The 21,565-nt window shown below is 39.7% G+C and overlaps 2 non-coding genes across 2 annotated transcripts; one reads left to right on the top strand and one right to left on the bottom strand.

Annotated features, from left to right (window-relative positions):
* Window positions 1–9,576: 9,576 nt before the first annotated feature.
* LOC130977265 (small nucleolar RNA R71) lies at window positions 9,577–9,684 on the bottom strand. The gene has a single exon (XR_009084965.1). It is a non-coding gene; the product is annotated as a small nucleolar RNA R71 (small nucleolar RNA).
* Window positions 9,685–21,250: 11,566 nt separating this feature from the next.
* On the top strand, window positions 21,251–21,354 carry LOC130978545 (small nucleolar RNA R71). Its single transcript, XR_009086170.1, has one exon. It is a non-coding gene; the product is annotated as a small nucleolar RNA R71 (small nucleolar RNA).
* Window positions 21,355–21,565: the final 211 nt, after the last annotated feature.

Here is a 21,565-nt window from a genome sequence, read left to right as displayed (position 1 = left end):
ACTTTTTCTTGACACCTCAGGATCTGTGGACCCCACAGGATCCCCACCTACCCCACCACCCTCTCTCTTCTTCTTCACCCATTCACCAATCACCTCAACACCTCTTCCCCAAAAACCCTTTACCTATCAAATCCCATCTTTCTCTTCACCACTCACATCCATCCTTCATTAAACCCCACCTACCTCAAAAAGAGTGAATATCCGGAGATCCGACATGAGATTCGAAGAAGAGGTTGGGAAGTTCTCACCAACCCCATTCAACAAGTCGGAATCTTAATGGTTCAAGAGTTCTATGCCAATGCATGGATCACCAAGAACCATGATCAAAGTGTGAACCCGGATCCAAAAATTTGGCTTACTATGGTTCGGGTGAAATACTTGGATTTTAGTCCGGAAAATGTAAGGTTAGCATTCAACTTGCCCATGATGCAAGGAGATGAACATCCTTACACTAGAAGGGTCAACTTTGATCAAAGGTTGGACCAAGTCCTCACTGACATTTGTGAAGAGGGCGCCCAATGGAAGAGAGATTCAAGAGGGAAGCCGGTTCAATTAAGAAGGCATGACCTCAAGCCCGTGGCTAGAGGATGGTTGGAGTTTATCCAACGCTCAATCATTCCCACTAGCAACCGGTCCGAAGTTACTCTAGACCGGGCCATCATGATCCATAGCATCATGATTGGAGAAGAAGTGGAAGTTCATGGGGTTATAGCCCAAGAACTCTGCAAGGTGGTGGACAAGTCCTCCACCTTGGCAAGGTTAGCCTTTCCTCATCTTATTTGTCACCTCTGTTATTCAGTAGGAGTTGACATAGAAGGAGACATCCTCATTGATGAGGACAAGCCCATCACTAAGAAAATGATGGAGCAAACAAGAGATCCCACTCATCATGAAATCCCTGAGATGCCTCAAGGGATGCACTTTCCTCCACAAGACTATTGGGAGCAAATTAACACCTCCCTAGGAGTATTGAGTTCCAACATGGGACAACTAAGGGTGGAGCACCAAGAACATTCCATCCTCCTCCATGAAATTAGAGAAGATCAAAGAATCATGAGAGAGGAGCAACAAAGACAAGGAAGAGACATTGAGGAGCTCAAGCACTCCATAAGACCTTCAAGAGGAAAAACAAGCCGCCATCACTAAGGTGGACCCGTTCTTTAACCTCCTTGTTCTTTATTTTCTTGTTTTTCGAATTTTTATGCTTATGTTTGTCTATGTTTGTGTCTTATGATGATAGTGTCTTAGTGTCTATGCCTTAAAGTTATGAATGTCCTATGAATCCATCACCTTTCTTAAATAAACAATGTTCTTAATTGAAAAAGAGAAGAATTGCATGAATTCCAATTTTATAACAGTTAATTATTTTGATGTGGTGCAATACTTTTGTTTTCTGAATGTATGCTTAAACAGTGCATATGTCTTTGAATTTGTGGTTCATGAATGTTGGCTCTTGAAAGAATGATGAAAAAGGAGACATGTTACTAAGGATCTGAAAAATCATAAAATGATTCTTGAAGCAAGAAAAAGCAGTGAATACAAAAAAAAAGAGAGAAAAAAAAAACGAAAACAAAAAAAGAGAGAAAGAGAAAAAGAAAGAAAAAGAAAGAAATAAAATTGTGATCCAAGGCAAAAAGAGTGTGCTTAAGAACCCTGGACACCTCTAATTGGGGACTTTAGCAAAGCTGAGTCACAATCTGAAAAGGTTCACCCAATTATGTGTCTGTGGCATGTATGTATCCGGTGGTAATACTGGAAGACAGAGTGCTTTGGGCCACGGCCAAGACTCATAAAGTAGCTGTGTTCAAGAATCATCATACTTAACTAGGAGAATCAATAACACTATCCGGACTCTGAGTTCCTAAAGAAGCCAATCATTCTGAATTTCAAAGGATAGAGTGAGATGCCAAAACTGTTCAGAGGCAAAAAAGCTAAAAGCCCCGCTCATCTAATTAATACTTATCTTCATAGATGTTTTTGGAGTTCATTGCATATTCTCTTCTTTTTATCTTATTTGATTTTCAGTTACTTGGCGACAAGCAACAATTTAAGTTTCGTGTTGTGATGAGCGGATAATTTGCACGCTTTTTGGCATTGTTTTTAGTAGGTTTTTAGTATATTTAGTTGAGTTTTTAGTATATTTTTATTAGTTTTTAGTTAAAATTCACTTTTCTGGACTTTACTATGAGTTTGTGTTTTTTTCTGTGATTTCAGGTATTTTCTGGCTGAAATTGAGGGACCAGAGCAAAAATCAGATTCAGAGACTGAAAAGGACTGCAGATGCTGTTGGATTCTTACCTCCCTGCACTCGAAGTGGATTTTCTGGAGCTACAGAAGCCCAATTGGCGCGCTCTCAACGGTGTTGGAAAGTAGACATCCTGGGCTTTCCAGCAATATATGATAGTTCATACTTTGCCCAAGATTTGATAGCCCAAACCGGCGTTCAAACTCACCTTCAGATTTCCCAGCGTTAAACGCCGGAACTGGCATCAAAGTGGGAGTTAAACGCCCAAACTGGCACAAAAGCTGGCGTTTAACTCCAAGAAGAGTCTCTACACGAAAATGCTTCAATGCTCACCCAAGCACACCCAAGTGGGCCCGAAGTGGATTTTTATGTCATTTACTCATCTCTGTACACCCTAGGCTACTAGTTCTCTATATATAGGACCTTTTACTATTGTATTTTCATCTTCTGATCTTTGGAATCTTTTGATCTTTAGATCTTTTGATCACTTTAGATCTCTAGATCATCTTTGGACATCTAGTTCTTAGATCATTTGGGGGCTGGCCTCATGGCCATGCCTAGACCTTGTTCTTATGTATTTTCAACGGTGGAGTTTCTATACACCGTAGATTAAGGTGTGGAGCTCTGCTGTACCTCGAGTATTAATGCAATTACCATTGTTCTTCTATTCAATTCCGCTTGTTCTTGTTCCAAGATATCACTTGTTCTTCAACTTGATGAATGTGATGATCCGTGACACTCATCATCATTCTCACCTATGAACGTGTGCCTGACAACCACCTCCGTTCTACCTTAGATTGGGTGGATATCTGTTGGATTCTTTAATCGGAATCTTCGTGGTATAGGCTAGAACTGATGGCGGCATTCAAGAGAATCCGGAAGGTCTAAACCTTGTCTGTGGTATTCTGAGTAGGATTCAATGATTGAATGACTGTGACGTGCTTCAAACTCCTGAGGGCGGGGCGTTAGTGACAGACGCAAAAGAATCACTGGATTCTATTCCGGCCTGATTGAGAACCGACAGATGGATAGCCGTGCCGTGACAGGGTGCGTTGAACATTTCCACTGAGAGGATGGGAGGTAGCCACTGACAACGGTGAAACCCTTGCATATAGCTTGCCATGGAAAGGAGTAAGAAGGATTGGATGAAGATAGTAGGAAAGCAGAGAGACGGAAGGGACAAGCATCTTCATACGCTTATCTGAAGATCTCACCAATGATATACATAAGTATCTCTATCTTTATCTTTATGTTTTATTCATATATCACCCATACCCATTTGAGTCTGCCTGACTAAGATTTACAAGGTGACCATAGCTTGCTTCATACCAACAATCTCCGTGGGATCGACCCTTACTCGCGTAAGGTTTATTACTTGGACGACCCAGTGCACTTGCTGGTTAGTTGTGCGAAGTTGTGATAGAAAGTTGAGATTGCAATGAGCGTACCATGTTGATGGCGCCATTGATGATCACAATTTCGTGCAATGAGCGTTGCTTTTCGTTTTTCCATAACCATTTTTGGCATCCAAGGCCGGAGAAACCTCTAGAAAGAGGAAAGGGAAGGCAAAAGCTTCCTCCTCCGAGTCATGGGAGATGGAGAGATTCATCTCAAGGGTGCATCAAGACCACTTCTATGAAATTGTGGCCTTGAAGAAGGTGATCCCCGAGGTCCCTTTTTCACTCAAAAAGAGTGAATATCCGGAGATCCGACATGAGATTCGAAGAAGAGGTTGGGAAGTTCTCACCAACCCAATTCAACAAGTCGGAATCTTAATGGTTCAAGAGTTCTATGCCATTGCATGGATCACCAAGAACCATGATCAAAGTGTGAACCCGGATCCAAAAAATTGGCTTACTATGGTTCGGGGGAAATACTTGGATTTTAGTCCGGAAAATGTAAGGTTAGCATTCAACTTGCACATGATGCAAGGAGATGAACATCCTTACACTAGAAGGGTCAACTTTGATCAAAGGTTGGACCAAGTCCTCACTGACATTTGTGAAGAGGGCGCCCAATGGAAGAGAGATTCAAGAGGGTAGCCGGTTCAATTAAGAAGGCATGACCTCAAGCCCGTGGCTAGAGGATGGTTGGAGTTTATCCAACGCTCAATCATTCCCACTAGCAACCGGTCCGAAGTTACTCTAGACCGGGCCATCATGATCCATAGCATCATGATTGGAGAAGAAGTGGAAGTTCATGGGGTTATAGCCCAAGAACTCTGCAAGGTGGCGGACAAGTCCTCCACCTTGGCAAGGTTAGCCTTTCTTCATCTTATTTGTCACCTCTGTTATTCAGTAGGAGTTGACATAGAAGGAGACATCCTCATTGATGAGGACAAGCCCATCACTAAGAAAAGGATGGAGCAAACAAGAGATCCCACTCATCATGAAATCCCTGAGATGCCTCAAGGGATGCACTTTCCTCCACAAGACTATTGGGAGCAAATTAACACCTCCCTAGGAGTATTGAGTTCCAACATGGGACAACTAAGGGTGGAGCACCAAGAACATTCCATCCTCCTCCATGAAATTAGAGAAGATCAAAGAATCATGAGAGAGGAGCAACAAAGACAAGGAAGAGACATTGAGGAGCTCAAGCACTCCATAAGACCTTCAAGAGGAAGAACAAGCCGCCATCACTAAGGTGGACCCGTTCTTTAATCTCCTTGTTCTTTATTTTCTTGTTTTTCGAATTTTTATGCTTATGTTTGTCTATGTTTGTGTCTTATGATGATTAGTGTCTTAGTGTCTATGCCTTAAAGTTATGAATGTCCTATGAATCCATCACCTTTCTTAAATAAACAATGTTCTTAAATTGAAAAAGAGAAGAATTGCATGAATTCCAAATTTTATAACAGATTAATTATTTTGATGTGGTGGCAATACTTTTGTTTTCTGAATGTATGCTTAAACAGTGCATATGTCTTTTGAATTTGTGGTTCATGAATGTTGGCTCTTGAAAGAATGATGAAAAAGGAGACATGTTACTGAGGATCTGAAAAATCAATAAAATGATTCTTGAAGCAAGAAAAAGCAGTGAATACAAAAAAAAAGGGAAAAAAAAAACGAAAACAAAAAAAGAGAGAAAGAGAAAAAGAAAGAAAAAGAAAGAAATAAAATTGTGATCCAAGGCAAAAAGAGTGTGCTTAAGAACCCCGGACACCTCTAATTGGGAACTTTAGCAAAGCTGAGTCACAATATGAAAAGGTTCACCCAATTATGTGTCTGTGGCATGTATGTATCCGGTGGTAATACTGGAAGACAGAGTGCTTTGGGCCACGGCCAAGACTCATAAAGTAGCTGTGTTCAAGAATCATCATACTTAACTAGGAGAATCAATAACACTATCCGGACTCTGAGTTCCTAAAGAAGCCAATCATTCTGAATTTCAAAGGATAGAGTGAGATGCCAAAACTGTTCAGAGGCAAAAAAGCTAAAAGCCCCGCTCATCTAATTAATACTGATCTTCATAGATGTTTTTGGAGTTCATTGCATATTCTCTTCTTTTTATCTTATTTGATTTTCAGTTGCTTGCGGACAAGCAACAATTTAAGTTTGGTGTTGTGATGAGCGGATAATTTGTACGCTTTTTGGAATTGTTTTTAGTATGTTTTTAGTATATTTAGTTGAGTTTTTAGTATATTTTTATTAGTTTTTAGTTAAAATTCACTTTTCTGGACTTTACTATGAGTTTGTGTGTTTTTCTATGATTTCAGGTATTTTCTGGCTGAAATTGAGGGACCTGAGCAAAAATCAGATTCAGAGACTGAAAAGGACTGCAGATGCTGTTGGATTCTGACCTTCCTGTACTCGAAGTGGATTTTATGGAGCTACAAAAACCCAATTGGCGCGCTCTCAACGGCGTTAGAAAGTAGACATCCTGGGCTTTCCAGCAATATATGATAGTCCATACTTTGCCCAAGATTTGATGGCCCAAACCGGCGTTCAAAGTCACCTTCAGATTTCCCAGCGTTAAACGCCGGAACTGGCATCAAAGTTGGAGTTAAACGCCCAAACTGGCACAAAAGCTGGCGTTTAACTCCAAGAAGAGTCTCTACACGAAAATGCTTCAATGCTCAGCCCAAGCACACACCAAGTGGGCCCGGAAGTGGATTTTTATGTCATTTACTCATCTCTGTACACCCTAGGCTACTAGTTCTCTATATATAGGACCTTTTACTATTGTATTTTCATCTTCTGATCATTGGAATCTTTTGATCTTTAGATCTTTTGATCACTTTAGATCTCTAGATCATCTTTGGACATCTAGTTCTTAGATCATTTGGGGGCTGGCCTCACGGCCATGCCTAGACCTTGTTCTTATGTATTTTCAACGGTGGAGTTTCTACACACCATAGATTAAGGTGTGGAGCTCTGCTGTACTTCGAGTATTAATGCAATTACTATTGTTCTTCTATTCAATTCCGCTTGTTCTTGTTCCAAGATATCACTTGTTCTTCAACTTGATGAATGTGATGATCCGTGACACTCATCATCATTCTCACCTATGAATGTGTGCCTGACAACCACCTCCGTTCTACCTTAGATTGGGTGGATATCTCTTGGATTCTTTAACCGGAATCTTCGTGGTATAGGCAAGAACTGATGGCGGCATTCAAGAGAATCTGGAAGGTCTAACCTTGTCTGTGGTATTCTGAGTAGGATTCAATGATTGAATGACTGTGACGTGCTTCAAACTCCTAGCAGGCGGGGCGTTAGTGACAGACGCAAAAGAATCACTGGATTCTATTCCGGCCTGACCGAGAACCGACAGATGGATAGCCGTGTCGTGACAGGGTGCGTTGAACATTTCCACTGAGAGGATGGGAGGTAGCCACTGACAACGGTGAAACCCTTGCATAAGCTTGCCATGGAAAGGAGTAAGAAGGATTGGATGAAGACAGTAGGAAAGCAGAGAGACGGAAGGGAAGGCATCTTCATACGCTTATCTGAAGCTCTCACCAATGATATACATAAGTATCTCTATCTTTATCTTTATGTTTTATTCATCATCTATACCCATTTGAGTCTGCCTGACTAAGATTTACAAGGTGACCATAGCTTGCTTCATACCAACAATCTCCGTGGGATCGACCCTTACTCGCGTAAGGTTTATTACTTGGACGACCCAGTGCACTTGCTGGTTAGTTGTGCGAAGTTGTGTTTATGCCATGGTATTGAGCACCAAGTCTTTGGAGCCATTACTAGGGATTATTTGAGTTGTAGTGATCACAATTTCGTGCACCAAGTTTTTGGCGCCGTTGCCGGGGAATTAAATGTCCTAACTATAGTTTCGCATTTGTTCCCTGCAATAACAGTGCCAAGTTTTGATCCGGCAACAACACCAAGTTTTTGGCGCCGTTGCCGGGGATTGTTTTGTGTATGGACAACTGACGGTTCATCTTGTTGCTTAGATTAGGTATTTTTCTTCAGAGTTCTTAAGAATGAATTCTAGAGTTTCATGATGATCTGAAATCTGGCTGGCTGAGAAGCCATGTCTAATCCTATTGGACCGAGGTTTCAACTGATCATCACAATAGCTTGTTGATTTCCATCAATCTTGCTATTGGAGCAATGATCTGCTAAGGCTTGGCTGGCCATTGGCCATGTCTAGTGTTTTGGACCAGAGCTTTCTTTGAAAGCTTGGCTGGGTGTGAAGCCATGTCTAATTCCTGGACCGGAGTCTTAGACTAGCATTGCAATGATTCCTGGAATCCAAACTAAGAATTCTGAAACCTTCATTTTCTATTTTCATATAATTTTCGAAAAATCCAAAAAAAATTTCAAAATCATAAAAAAAACCAAAAATATTTTATGTTTCTTGTTTGAGTCTAGTGTCTAATTTTAAGTTTGGTGTCTTGCATGCATTGTTTATTTGATCTTGGTTCTATTTTCAAGTCAATAGTGCAGGGAACTGAAGATTCAGAACACGCAATAGAGGAATTACACAGAAAAAGCTGGGCGTTCAAAACGCCCAGTGAAGAAGGACAGACAGGCGTTTAAACGCCAGCCAGGGTACCTGGTTGGGCGTTTAACACCCAAAAAGGTAGCATTTTGGGCGTTAAACGCCAGAATGGATACCATTTTGGGCGTTTAACGCCAGGATGGCACAAGGGAGAGGATTTTGTTTTCAAATCAATTTTTTTTCAAGTTTTCAAAGTTTTTCAAAATCAAATCTTTTTCAAATCAAATCTTTTCAATCAAATGTTTTCAAAATCAATTTCTTTCCTTTTTCAAAGATACTTGCTATCAATTAATGATTTGATTGAACATTTCAAGTATGTTGCCTTTTCTGTTGAGAAAGGTTTAATGTTTGAATCATATCTTTTCTTGTTAGGCAAGTCATTAATTTTTAAAATCAAATCTTTTTAAAATTGGTTTTCAAATCATATCTTTTCAATCACATCTTTTTAAAACCATAACTTTTCAATCATATCTTTTTAATCACATCTTTTTCAAAATAGTTTTCAATCAAATCTTTTTAATTTCTAATTTCAAATTATTTTTCAAAAATCACTTGATTTCTCTCCCACTTCTAGTTTTCGAAAATCAATTAAAGTTTTTCAAAATGTTTTTAAAATCTTTTTAATTAATTTTCGAAAATTTTCTTCCCCTCTTCTCACATCCTTCTATTTATGGAGTATCACTCCTTCTTAATGCACAATTCGAACTCTATCTGATTAAGTTCGAATTCTTCTACCTCTTTCTTCTATTTTTCTTTTCCTCTGACACCTCAAGGAATCTCTATACTGTGACATAGAGGATTTCACATTTTCTTGTTCTCTTCTCTTTCATATGAGCAGGAACAAAGACAAAGGCATTCTTGTTGAAGCTGACCCTGAACCTGAAAGGACCTTGAAGCGAAAGCTAAGAGAAGCTAAGGCACAACTCTCTGTAGAGGACCTAACAGAAATCTTCAAAGAAGAAGAACCCATGGCAGCCGAAAACAACAACAATGCAAGGAAGGTGCTAGGTGACTTTACTGCACCTACTCCCGACTTCTATGGGAGAAGCATCTCTATCCCTGCCATTGGAGCAAACAACTTTGAGCTTAAGCCTCAATTAGTTTCTCTAATGCAACAGAATTGCAAGTTCCATGGACTTCCATTGGAAGATCCTCATCAGTTCTTAGCTGAATTCTTGCAAATCTGTGACACTGTCAAGACTAATGGGGTTGACCCTGAGGTCTACAGACTTATGCTATTCCCTTTTGCTGTAAGAGACAGAGCTAGGATATGGTTGGACTCACAACCTAAAGAAAGCCTGGACTCATGGGAAAAGCTAGTCAATGCCTTCTTGGAAAAGTTCTTTCCACCTCAAAAATTGAGTAAGCTTAGAGTGAAAGTCCAAACCTTCAGACAGAAGGATGGAGAATCCCTCTATGAAGCTTGGGAAAGATACAAACAATTGATCAGAAAATGTCCTTCTGACATGCTTTCTGAATGGAGCATCATAGGTATTTTCTATGATGGTCTCTCTGAACTATCCAAGATGTCCTTGGATAGCTCTGCTGGAGGATCTTTTCATCTGAAGAAGACGCCTACAGAAGCTCAAGAGCTAATTGAAATGGTTGTAAATAACCAATTCATGTATACTTCTAAAAGGAATCCTGTGAATAATGGGACAAGTCAGAAGAAAGGAGTTCTTGAGATTGACACCCTGAATGCCATATTGGCTCAAAATAAGATATTGACTCAACAAGTCAATTTGATTTCTCAAAGTCTGTCTGGAATGCAAAATGCACCAAGCAGTACTAAGGATGCTTCATCTGAAGAAGAAGCTTATGATCTTGAGAACCCTTCAATGGAAGAGGTGAATTACCTAGGAGAACCCTATGGAAACACCTATAATTCTTCATGGAGAAATCACCCAAATTTCTCATGGAAGAATCAAGAGAGACCTCAACAAGGTTTCAACAACAATAATGGTGGAAGAAACAGGTTTAGCAATAGCAAGCCTTTTCCATCATCTTCTCAGCAACAGACAGAGAATTCTAAGCAGAACCCCTCTGACTTAGCAACCATGGTCTCTGATCTAATCAAAACCACTCAAAGTTTCATGACTGAAACAAGGTCCTCCATAAGGAATTTGGAGGCACAAGTGGGACAGCTGAGCAAGAAGATTACTGAACTCCCTCCTAGTACTCTTCCAAGCAATACAGAAGAAAATCCAAAAGGAGAGTGCAAGGCCATCAACATGGCCGAATTTGGAGAGGAAGGAGAGAACGCCACTGAGGAAGACCTCAATGGGCGTGCACTGACCTCCACTGAGTTCCCTAATGAGGAACCATGGGAATCTGAGGCTCAAAATGAGACCATAGAGATTCCATTAGACTTACTTCTACCTTTCATGAGCTCTGATGAGTATTCTTCCTCTGAAGAGGATGAGTATGTCACTGAAGAGCAAGTTGCTAAATATCTTGGAGCAATCATGAAGCTAAATGACAAGTTATTTGGAAATGAGACTTGGGGGGATGAAACCCCTTTGCTCACCAAGGAACTGGATGACTTGTCTAGGCAGAAATTACCTCAAAAGAGACAAGATCCTGGGAAGTTTTCCATACCTTGTACCATAGGCACCATGACCTTCAAGAAGGCTCTGTGTGACTTAGGATCAAGTGTAAACCTCATGCCTCTCTCTGTAATGGAGAAGCTAGGGATCTTTGAGGTACAAGCTGCAAGAATCTCACTAGAGATGGCAGACAATTCAAAGAAACAAGCTTATGGACTTGTAGAGGATGTTCTGGTAAAGGTTGAAGACCATTACATCCCTATTGATTTCTGATGCTACGATTTTAGGAAATTGCACGATCGGCAAAAATTCCTTCCGGCAAGTGCACCGGTTATCGTCAAGTAGAAACTCACAATGGATTGGTTGTGAGCAATTCGGATTAGAAGTGTGTTCTAGTTGAGCGGAATCAAGATTTAGATGAGAATTGCGGAATGTAAAATTGGCGGGAAACGTAAATGGCAAGAAATTGAAATTGCGGAATCTTAAATTGCATGAATTAAAGAGCGAGAAGCTAAATTGCTGAAATTAAAAAGGGATCGGGGTGATTGCATGAATTTAATTGCAGAATGTAAAGAGAAAGTGGTAGATCAGAAATGGGGAATTCATTGGGTTTCAGGAGATATTGAGATCTCCGAATCAAAACATTTTTATCCCTTCCTCAACCAATGCATTCATTGAATTTTTCTTGGCAATCTTATATGATTGGATCCCAATCCCTTGGCTCACCAATTCTCTCTAAAAACAAACAAATTCCCAATCCCTTGGTTTAAATGTTCATAAGAAGAGATGATGCTCGATCACTGATTATACCACACAGTTTCATGAACCACAATTTGGTAGGATTACATGTCAGAATATCCATCCAAACCCCAATCCAATTCACTGTGAGAAAGCTTCTCTAGCATGAATCCTCCATTCCTTTCCCAAGGTTCCGAAGGATTCCAATTATGGATAGTTTCTTTCCCAAGACAACTAACCAATGGAATTAGATCGAGAAGCTTTCTAACAAAATTCAAGAGAAAAGATTGAAGAAGAAGATAAAAACTATTATTGATTTATTGAATTACAATAGAGCTCCCTAACCCAATGAAAGGTGTTTAGTGAGTCATAGCTCTGAATTCAATTACAAAAAGTATGAAAACTCGAAAAATGAAAAAGGTTTCCCTTAACTAACTTAAATTCTATCCTATTTATACACTTTCTAAATTGAGCTTCTGTTGTGTTTCTTGGGCTTTGAGGCCTTTCCTTGATTTCCTTTTGCTTTGGGTTTATGATCCATAATCCTGATGAGACTGCTGATCCAATTCTGTAACATTCATTGAGCCAACTTAGTGATAATCAAGTAATGACACATGACTCAACAAATTGAAATTCCAGACTCATCAATTCTTCAGGCCCAATCCCATAAACCATGATATTCAATTGGGTTTCATACCAGAGTACGTTTAAGTTAATGTTTGTGCTCAAATGCTAACTTAAACTGCAATATCTTTGGCCCATAAACCTTTTTCAAATAGTGGCGTTTATGTTGCAGTTTAAGCTTAAACTGCAACTTAAACGTTGGACACTCCTGGAGGTGGTATAATTCAAGCACGTTTAAGCTTTAGTTTAAGGTTAAACTGAAGCTTAAACGAGGAAATGGAAGAAAGCAACCCTGGAGGGTAAAGTAGTCGAACACGTTTAAGCTTCAGTTTAAGGTTAAACTGAAGCTTAAACATGGAAATGAAGAAAGCAACCCTGGAGGAGAATGGTCGAACACGTTTAAGCTCCAGTTTAAGCTTAAACTGGAGCTTAAACGTGGAAATGAAGAAAGCAACCCTGGAGGAAAATGGTCGAACACGTTTAAGCTCCAGTTTAAGGTTAAAGTGGAGCTTAAACGTGGAAATGGCTCCCTGGTGCATTTCTCATTTCTGGCGTTTAACTTCCAGTTTAAGGTTAAACTGGAGGTTAAACGCCACTTTCAGCTTTTCCTCAGATTTCATGATTTTGGCGTTTAAGCTCCAGTTTAAGCTTAAACTGGAGCTTAAACGCCACTGATAGTTCCCAGCATTATATGGCTTGGCTGTTTAAGTTCCAGTTTAAGCTTAAACTGGAACTTAAACTCCACATGTGATATTCAAGCTTCCTTTATTGATTTTGTTGCTTCCTTGCCTAACCTCTTCTTCCCTGAAATCATCCAAACAACTGCATCAAAGTCTTGCAAAATTTCATGAGAAATCTTCCATTCATAGCATTCAAGTAATATAACTAAAAACTCATGGAATTTGCATCAAAATCATACTGTTTGGATGGTTCATTGCTTTGTTATTCATTTAACCATTCTTGGTTACTTTAAGCTCAAGAAAATGCATAAAACAACTAAAACTAACAGAAAAATGCTAGTGAAACTAGCCTAAATGCCTTGGCATCACAACACCAAACTTAATACTTGCTTGTCCCTAAGCAAGTCCTGAGTTATTTGAGAAGAAAGTATGAAACAGAAAGCAATTACATTGGCTATATTAGCAAGCATTTGAAGTTCATCAGAAGGGTTTTATGCAGAAAGTTGCAGCATCACTTTTTCATTCTTATCAGGCAAGATTATCACTTTTTCACTGCATCCATTAAACACTGCTATGGCCTCTTGTTATTCTTATGTCCTTGGCACTTTTCTTCTTTGTTTTTCTTTTTCTTAGAGCTCCTTTGCTCCTTGTTTGCTCAGTGTCATGTGTTGCACAAGCCTTTGGCATTTTCTTTTTCTTATCAGTGCACTACACATATCCACTACAGGCATTTTAGTTCACATTTCTTCTTGAGACATTGGTGCCCAGCACCTCTTTGTGTGACTAAATGTTTTGTATCTAGGTTGCTCTTGATAATGGACTTTTGGTTGATAATCCCGGGTTAGTTAACCCAAGTTACCAAGTGTTGAAACACTCCTCAGAACCTATTCATCCAAGCATATCCTTAATACATAAACACCACAGGCATTTGTCTCAGAAGTTCGAACCATTGGTGCCTAGCTTATTTTCTCAATTTTTTTGCTTTTTGGTTGCCCTTTTTCAGTGGCTTTTTCTTCTTCTTTTTCTTTCTTTTTCATGGCCAAAGACATTTATTCATCATGATCCATAGACAGTATTCAAACTTCTACACAAAAATGATAATTCTACACTCAATTTCCAGTGATCTGACTAAACAATCAAGCATGCATACCACCACTTAATTCTACTTGATTTGTCACTAATTGAGCCAAGTTACTTTTGTTCAAACTTTTCTTTTATTTTTGGAAACAGAACAAGCATGGCAAGCATTTGTTTAAGAAGGTGAAGTTATATCCAAACATCTAGGCATTCACTTTATTCAAAGCAGTAAACCAACAAACATACTAGAAATTTCACATAAAACTTAAATGACTTAAAATGAAAGAAAGCTCATAAAGACAATTCACAAACTATTATTTGATTATTAAGGAACAAGATCACCTCTCATTTGTTGCTTGGTTCTTCTTGATTCTTGGGGTCCTGTTTCTTCTTGCTTCTTGCCTCTTTTTGACCACTTGTACTTCCTTTGTCTTTTCTTATGAGCTTTGTCCAGAATCCAGCTTTTTTCATTGTTTCTTCCACTCTTTTTTCAAGGATCACTGCCTTGTTCATTTCTCCTTCTTTCCTCCCCTTGAAATACTCATCAAAAGCTGGGAATGCTGGGTCCATCTTGTGTAGATGTTCCCCTATGTAGTTAAGCTTGATTTGAGAACTGATGTTGTAATCAGCTTGAACTGCATATCTTGCATTCTGCAAAGTGGTGGCTTCCTTGATTGCCAAGATATTGTCATCTTGGTGTTGGCCTATGTGGCTGAGGGATTCCTGTAATTGTAAATTCTGTTCCCTTTGCAGATCTAGGAATCTTGATTCAAAGTTCCTTTGCATGTCCATCATTTTTAGGTGAAAGTCCTCTTGTTTCTCTTGAGACCTCATGTATTGTTGAGACATTCCTTCTATGATTTCCTGCATTCTGCTCATATCCATGGGGTCTCTGGGAACTTGTTGCCTTCTTTCTGGAGTTCCTTGCTCTTCTTGCTCTTCTTCTCTTTCTTGCTCTGCTTCTTGCTCCCCTTCTGCTTATTGCCCTTCTTCATTTCTTCTTTTTGTATGTCTTGGAGCAATTGGGCCAAGAGTCATTCTGTGAGCAGTCATGGCCATTCCAGGATGTAGCCAATTAGGTCTTGCATCTTCAAGTGGTACTTGGGCCTGGATGCATAGTCTGATGATGGTGCTAGGGAAGTGGAGCCAGGAGTCAGGGTCACTTTTCTCACTAAACTCTTGTATCTGTTCAGCAATGAGTTTATGAACTTTGATCTCTCCTCCCATCATAATGCAATGTAGCAAGACGGCTCTTTTAGGGATTATTTCTGAAGAGTTTGCAGTGGGTAGGATGGATCTCCTAACTATTGTATACCACCCTTTAGCTTCAGGTGTTAGGTCTCCCCTTCTCAAGATTCTTGGAGCCCCTTTTGTTCTTCTCACCCATTCAGCTCTGATGGCACAAAGGTCTTCAGCAATAGTCTGATAGTCAGGTTCTCCTATCATCCTATCCTCATAACTTGCTTGGCTGAAACGTATGTTTTTCAGGCCAAGAGTTTTCATGATTGCCTTGGGGCTGAAGTCAACTTCCACCCCTCTCACATAGCTTTTGTATATGGGTTCCTCGGTTGGATCCTCCCTCACTGCATTTTCATAAAACTCCTTCACCAGGTTGATGTTGATTTTAGTGATTGGCTTAGTCAGGAGCTCCCACTTCCTCTTTTTGATCTTCTCCCAAACACTTGGGAACTCCTCCTCTCCAAGGTCAAAGGGAATCTCAGCTAGTATCCTTTTAGGTCTCATCCATTCGGCCTGAATCTCATGGAAAACCGATTTGTATTTCCATGCATCAAATTCCCTTTCCTCCTCCATTGGCTGCTTGTCTTTTCTTCTTTTGTGGCTAGATGAAGATGCCATTGGTTCTTTAGTTTTGGCAAGTGACAAGCTAAGGTTGACAAGGTGAAGTAAGAAAATGTTGTTAGAAGTGTGGTGAGGTTGTTTTTGGCAAGAGGTAGTTATGCTATGATGAAAGAATATGTGCAAGAAGGAGATTTGGTGGTGTGGAACTCGTTCCCCAAGTGGTTCTTTATAGTGCATACAAGTGAAAAAATGGACGGCTAGGGTGATTTGTGAAGGATGGCTTGATGGTAAATATATGAATTCGGGAGAAAGACGAATTGCTTTTCACTTTCTTGGAAGTATTCTGGGTGCATTAAGTTGTACATGTAGCTATCTTTTCATGCAGAACTTCCTTTTCCCCTGTGTTAGTTTCAAAGACTTGTGAACTCCCTTTTTGACCAAGCACCGTACCTTCCCCTTTGTCTTTTTCATCCATTCTTATCCTTCCTTTTGTACCTGCACAAACAAACAACTTTGCTATCATTTTTTTCGGTCCATGTGAATAATGAATAGTACTTGCACATGTTTTTCATTCTTTTTGAATTGTAAATCAATGATTGACTTCATGAGCTTATAGCCGTGACCCTTGTATGTATGCACACTTATTACTGGACACCAAACTTAGTGTTTGGTAATGTCTCCTGATGACATGAAATCCATGTTGGTTGTCCTTAATGAATGTGCATAATTCTAATAAATCATAGTCACTTTGGCTCTTTGATCCTAAACAATTTTACTACCTAAAGTAATTGAAATCAAAGTATTAAAACAAGCAAATGGTATACTTGTCATGAATTTCTAAATCCAGAGGAACTTCTTGCTTTTCATTAACTGTATTCAAAGAGGAACACCAAACTTAATGTTTGGTTGTGCACTTTGAATGAAAGATTGAATACAATTTGAATAAGATTTGGGGTGCCTTCAGGCACACCAAACTTAGAGACCAATTGTATTTTACATGCAATGTTTAGTGCACCTTATCAACAGTTGTCCTGAGGATTCAAGTTCATGCATAAGAAACCATGCTTTATTAGATGCAAAGCAAAACAATAAAGAGTAAGGATACTAAAACATGGGCTGCCTCCCATGAAGCGCTTCTTTAACGTCACTAGCTTGACGGTTGTCCCTTGTTAGGGTGGATTGTAGTGCTTGATGTCCTCTCCTCTCACTATGAAAACGTCCCCATTTGATTCCTTCATGATTTCCAAATGTTCCATAGAAAGAACTTTCCTGATTGTGAACACTTGAGGGAGCTGGGAAGGAATGGTTTTGAGGCCAGGTGGGATTGGCAAATAATGACTTGATATCACTTTATCTCCCGGAGAGAAACCTTCAGTGGGAATTTTCTTGTTTCTCCACCCTCTTGGCAATTTCTTTACAATTCTTCCCTCTCTCTTGAGGATTTCTTCATTGACCCTTATGCCAGGAGGATCCTTCTGAGCTGTTTCTATTGATTCTTGTGGCTTTAACTCTTGCAATTCTTGTTTGCCTTCCAAGGACTATTTCAGAGTTTTAGCTGCTGGGTTGCTTTCCTCCAAACACAGATGGCTTCTATCATCCTTAGGCTTTTCAGGTTCTGGTTCAGGCTCAGATGCAGGTTTGAAAACATTGAAAATGAGCTGTTCATCATGTATTCTCAAAATTAGCTCTCCTTGTTCTACATCTATGAGCGCTCTAGCAGTGGCTAGAAATGGCCTTCCCAGAATGATAGGGTGTAGGTAGCTTTCCTCCATGTCCAAAATGACAAAGTCTGTGGGGAAAAAATAATTTCCCACTTTCACCAGCACATTCTCAACTACCCCTTCAGCTTGCTTCTGAGTTTTGTCAGCCAGTTGTATGATTACATCAGTGGATCTCACCTCATTCAGTTGTAGCCTCTTCATAAGAGTCAGAGGCATCACATTTATGCTAGCTCCTAGATCACATAATCCTCTGTCAATTTTTGTTTCCCCTATGATGCAGGGGATATGAAAACTTCCTGGGTCTGTTTTCTTAGAGACTATGTCCTTCTTGATGAGGGCACTGCATTCTTTGTTCATTATTACAGTTTGTCCTCCCTTCAAAACTCTTTTCTTGCTCAGCAATTCCTTCAAATACTTGATATGTGTAGGCATCTGCTGGAGAATCTCAAGAAAGGGAATATTGATATGGAGAGACTTAAATGTCTCTAAAAACCTTGAATATGTTTTCCCTTTTTCACCTCCTCCTAACCTCTGAGGAAATTGTGCTTTTGGTTGGTATGTTTCCAGCATGCCTTTATTTTGCAGTTCCTTGGCTTGCTCAGTTTCACTTTCCTGCTTAGCTTCTTCCACACCTTCCTTCAAAATTTCTGGCTCCTGTTCTGAGGGTCTGATTCCTTCTTCTTCTGAGACTTCCTTCAATATGGTGATGGCCTTGCATTCTTCCCATCTCACTCCCTTTTGTTCCCCTTTAGGATTCTTTTCTGTGTCACTAGGGAACACTGCAGTTGACTTGGGGGCTTGTTGAGATAGCTCTCCTACTCGAGACTCCATCCTCTTGAGTTTTTCACCATGGTTCCTTAAGGTAGATCTCACATCATCCCTAAAGCTTTTCAACTCACTTATGTCCTGACCCATGTTTGCAAGCATTCCTTCTATCCTGTTTAATTGATCTTGAAATTGTTGGTTCGGATTAGGTTGGGCAGGTTGATTATTTTGGCCATGATATGGTGGTTGGGAGTAAGTGTTTTGTGTGGCTTGGTATGATCTTTGGTTGGAGTTTTGGTATGTGGAATTGTTATGTTGGTTGGGGTTGTAAGGTTTGTGGTTTTGTGGTTGGGTTTGCTGGTTTCCCCACCCAAAGTTTGGGTGGTTGATGCCAAGGCATCTTAGGCTAGTTTCACTAGCATTTTTCTGTTAGTTTTAGTTGTTTTATGCATTTTCTTGAGCTTAAAGTAACCAAGAATGGTTAAATGAACAACAAAGCAATGAACTATCCAAAACATTATGATTTTGATGCAAATTCCATGAGTTTTTAGTGATATTACTTGAATGCTATAAATGGATGAATTCTCATGAAATTTTGCAAGACTTTGATGCAATTGTTTGGATGATTTCAGGGAAGAGAAGCTAGGCAAGGAAGCAACAAAATCAATAAAGGAAGCTTGAAATTCAAATGGGACGTTTAAGCTCCAGTTTAAGCCTAAACTGGATATTAAACGCCAAAATCATGAGAAGAAGAGGAAATGCTGTAACTGGCGTTTAACCTCCAGTTTGACCTTAAACTGGAAGTTAAATGCCAGAATGAGAAGAGGGCACTAAGGAGCATTCCACGTTTAACCTCCAGTTTGACCTCAAACTGGAGGTTAAACGCCAGAATGAGAATTGAATTAAGGGAGGCACAAAAGCATTTCCACGTTTAACCTCCAGTTTAACCTCAAACTGGAGGTTAAACGTGTTCGACACTTTCTTTTCTCACCAAGAAGCATTCCACGTTTAACCTCCAGTTTGACCTCAAACTGGAGGTTAAACGCCAGAAGCAAGAGAGGCACCAGAAGAGTTCCACGTTTAACCTCCAGTTTGACCTCAAACTGGAGGCTAAACGTGTTCGATAGTTTTTCTCCTCCAGGGTGTGTTCTTCATTTCCAAGTTTAACCTCCAGTTTGACCTCAAACTGGAGGTTAAACGTGTTCGATCCTAATTGCCTCTAGGGGTTACTTTCTTCATTTCCAAGTTTAACCTCCAGTTTAACCTTAAACTGGAGGTTAAACGTGTTCGACTATGTACACTCCTGGGGTGTTTTCTTCCAATTCCACGTTTAAGTTTTAGTTTGACCTTAAACTAAAACTTAAACTTCAACTTAAACACCACCATTTGAAAAGGTTTCTGGGCCAATTATATTGAAGTTTAAGTTAGCAATTGAGCACAAATATTAACTTAAACTTATTATGGCATGAAACCCAATTGAATATCATGGTTTATGGGATTGGGCCTCAAGAATTGATGAGTCTGGAACTTCAAATTATTGAGTCTTGTGTCATTACTTGTTTATCACTAAGTTTGCTCAATGAATGTTACAGAATTGGATCACAGCCTCATCAGGATTATCGACCATAAGCCTAAAGCAAAAGGAAATCAAGGAAAGGCCTCAAAGCCCAAGAAACACAACAGAAGCTCAATTCAGAAAGTGTATAAATAGGATAGAATTGAAGTTAGTTAGCAACTTTTCGACACTTTAGAACTTTTCATATTGTGTAATTGAATTCTGAGCTATGACTCACTAAACCCCTTTCATTGGGTTAGGGAGCTCTATTGTAATTCAATGAATCAATAATAGTTTTATCTTCTTCTTCAATCTTTTCTCTTGAATTTTGTTAGGAAGCTTCTCGATCTAACTCCATTGGGTAGTTGTCTTGGGAAAGAAACTACCCATAATTGGAATCCTTCGGAACCTTGGGAAAGGAATGATGGATTCATGCTAGAGAAGCTTTCTCACAGTGAATTGGATTGGGGTTTGGATGGATATTGTGACATGTAATCCTACCAAATTGTGGTTCATGAAATTGTGTGGTATAATCAGTGATCGAGCATTATCTCTTCTTATGAACATTTAAACCAAGGGATTGGGAATTTGTTTGTTTTTAGAGAGAATTGGTGAGCCAAGGAATTTGGATCCAATCATATAAGATTGCCAAGCAATATTCAATGAATGCATTGGTTGAGGAAGAGATGAAAATGTTTTGATTCGGAGATTTCAATATCTCCTGACCCCAATGAACATCCCATTTCTGATCTCCACTTTCTATTTACCTTCTGCAACTTTCAATTCATGCCATCACCCCAATTCCCTTCTTAATTTCAGCAATTTAACTTTTAGCACTTAATTTCTCGCAATTTAAGATTCTGCTAATTTCATTTCCTTGCAATTTACATTTCCCGCCAATTTACTTTATGCAATTCACATCCAATTCTTGATTTCGCTTAACTAACCAAACTTCTAATTCGAATTGCTCACTCAACCAATCCTTGTGGGATTCGACCTCACTCTATTGTGAGTTTTTACTTGACGATAACCGGTGCACTTGCCGGAAGGAATTTTGCCGATCGTGCAATTTCCTTAATCGTAGCTATACTCAGTTTATAGCGCATCAGTGGTTTTTCCAGCCTGGGTTGTAAGTGTTGGAATGTGGATCATATGGTTGCCTTTGTTGATTTCCCACATAGTTGGCCTCTTCCCAATCACCTCCTTCAGTGCTTACCTCCTCTTGATCTTGTGTGTGTATTGCAGCCACTTGATTTGTTTCTAATTTCCTGGTGAGCTCTGCTAGTTGCTTGGCAAACACCTTGTTTTGGGCTAGAATTGTATCAACATGGTTCAGCTCCATGACTCCCTTAGTGTTGTGTCTCTCTGAAGCATAGTAGTACTCATTCTCAGCCACTGTCTCAATCACTTCAATGGCTTCTTCCACAGTCTTTTTCCTGTTCAATGAACCTCCTGATGAATGGTCTACAGCCTTCCTTGATTCATAAGAAAGTCCATCATAGAAAATATGCAATTGCACCCAGTCATGGAATATGTCTGGTGGGCATTTCCTTGTCAAATCCTTGAACCTCTCCCATGCCTCGTAGAGAGTTTCACCATCTTGTTGTCTAAAAGTCTAAACCTCAGATCGAAGCCTCTTGACCTTTTGTGGGGGATAGAAACGTGCTAGAAACTTGCTTTCCACCTCATCCCAGGTTGTTAGGCTCCCCCTTGGGAATGATTCCAGCCACTTAGCTGCCTTGTCCCTAAGTGAAAATGGGAACAAGAGCAGTTTATAGGCATCTTCCTGGACTCCATTGGACTTTACAGTGTCGCAAATTCTCAGGAATTTTGTGAGATGTTGGTTT

This window comes from Arachis stenosperma, chromosome 4, assembly GCF_014773155.1.
Source record: "Arachis stenosperma cultivar V10309 chromosome 4, arast.V10309.gnm1.PFL2, whole genome shotgun sequence".
Classification (NCBI taxonomy): domain Eukaryota; kingdom Viridiplantae; phylum Streptophyta; class Magnoliopsida; order Fabales; family Fabaceae; genus Arachis; species Arachis stenosperma.
This window is presented reverse-complemented; position numbering and strand designations above follow the sequence as displayed.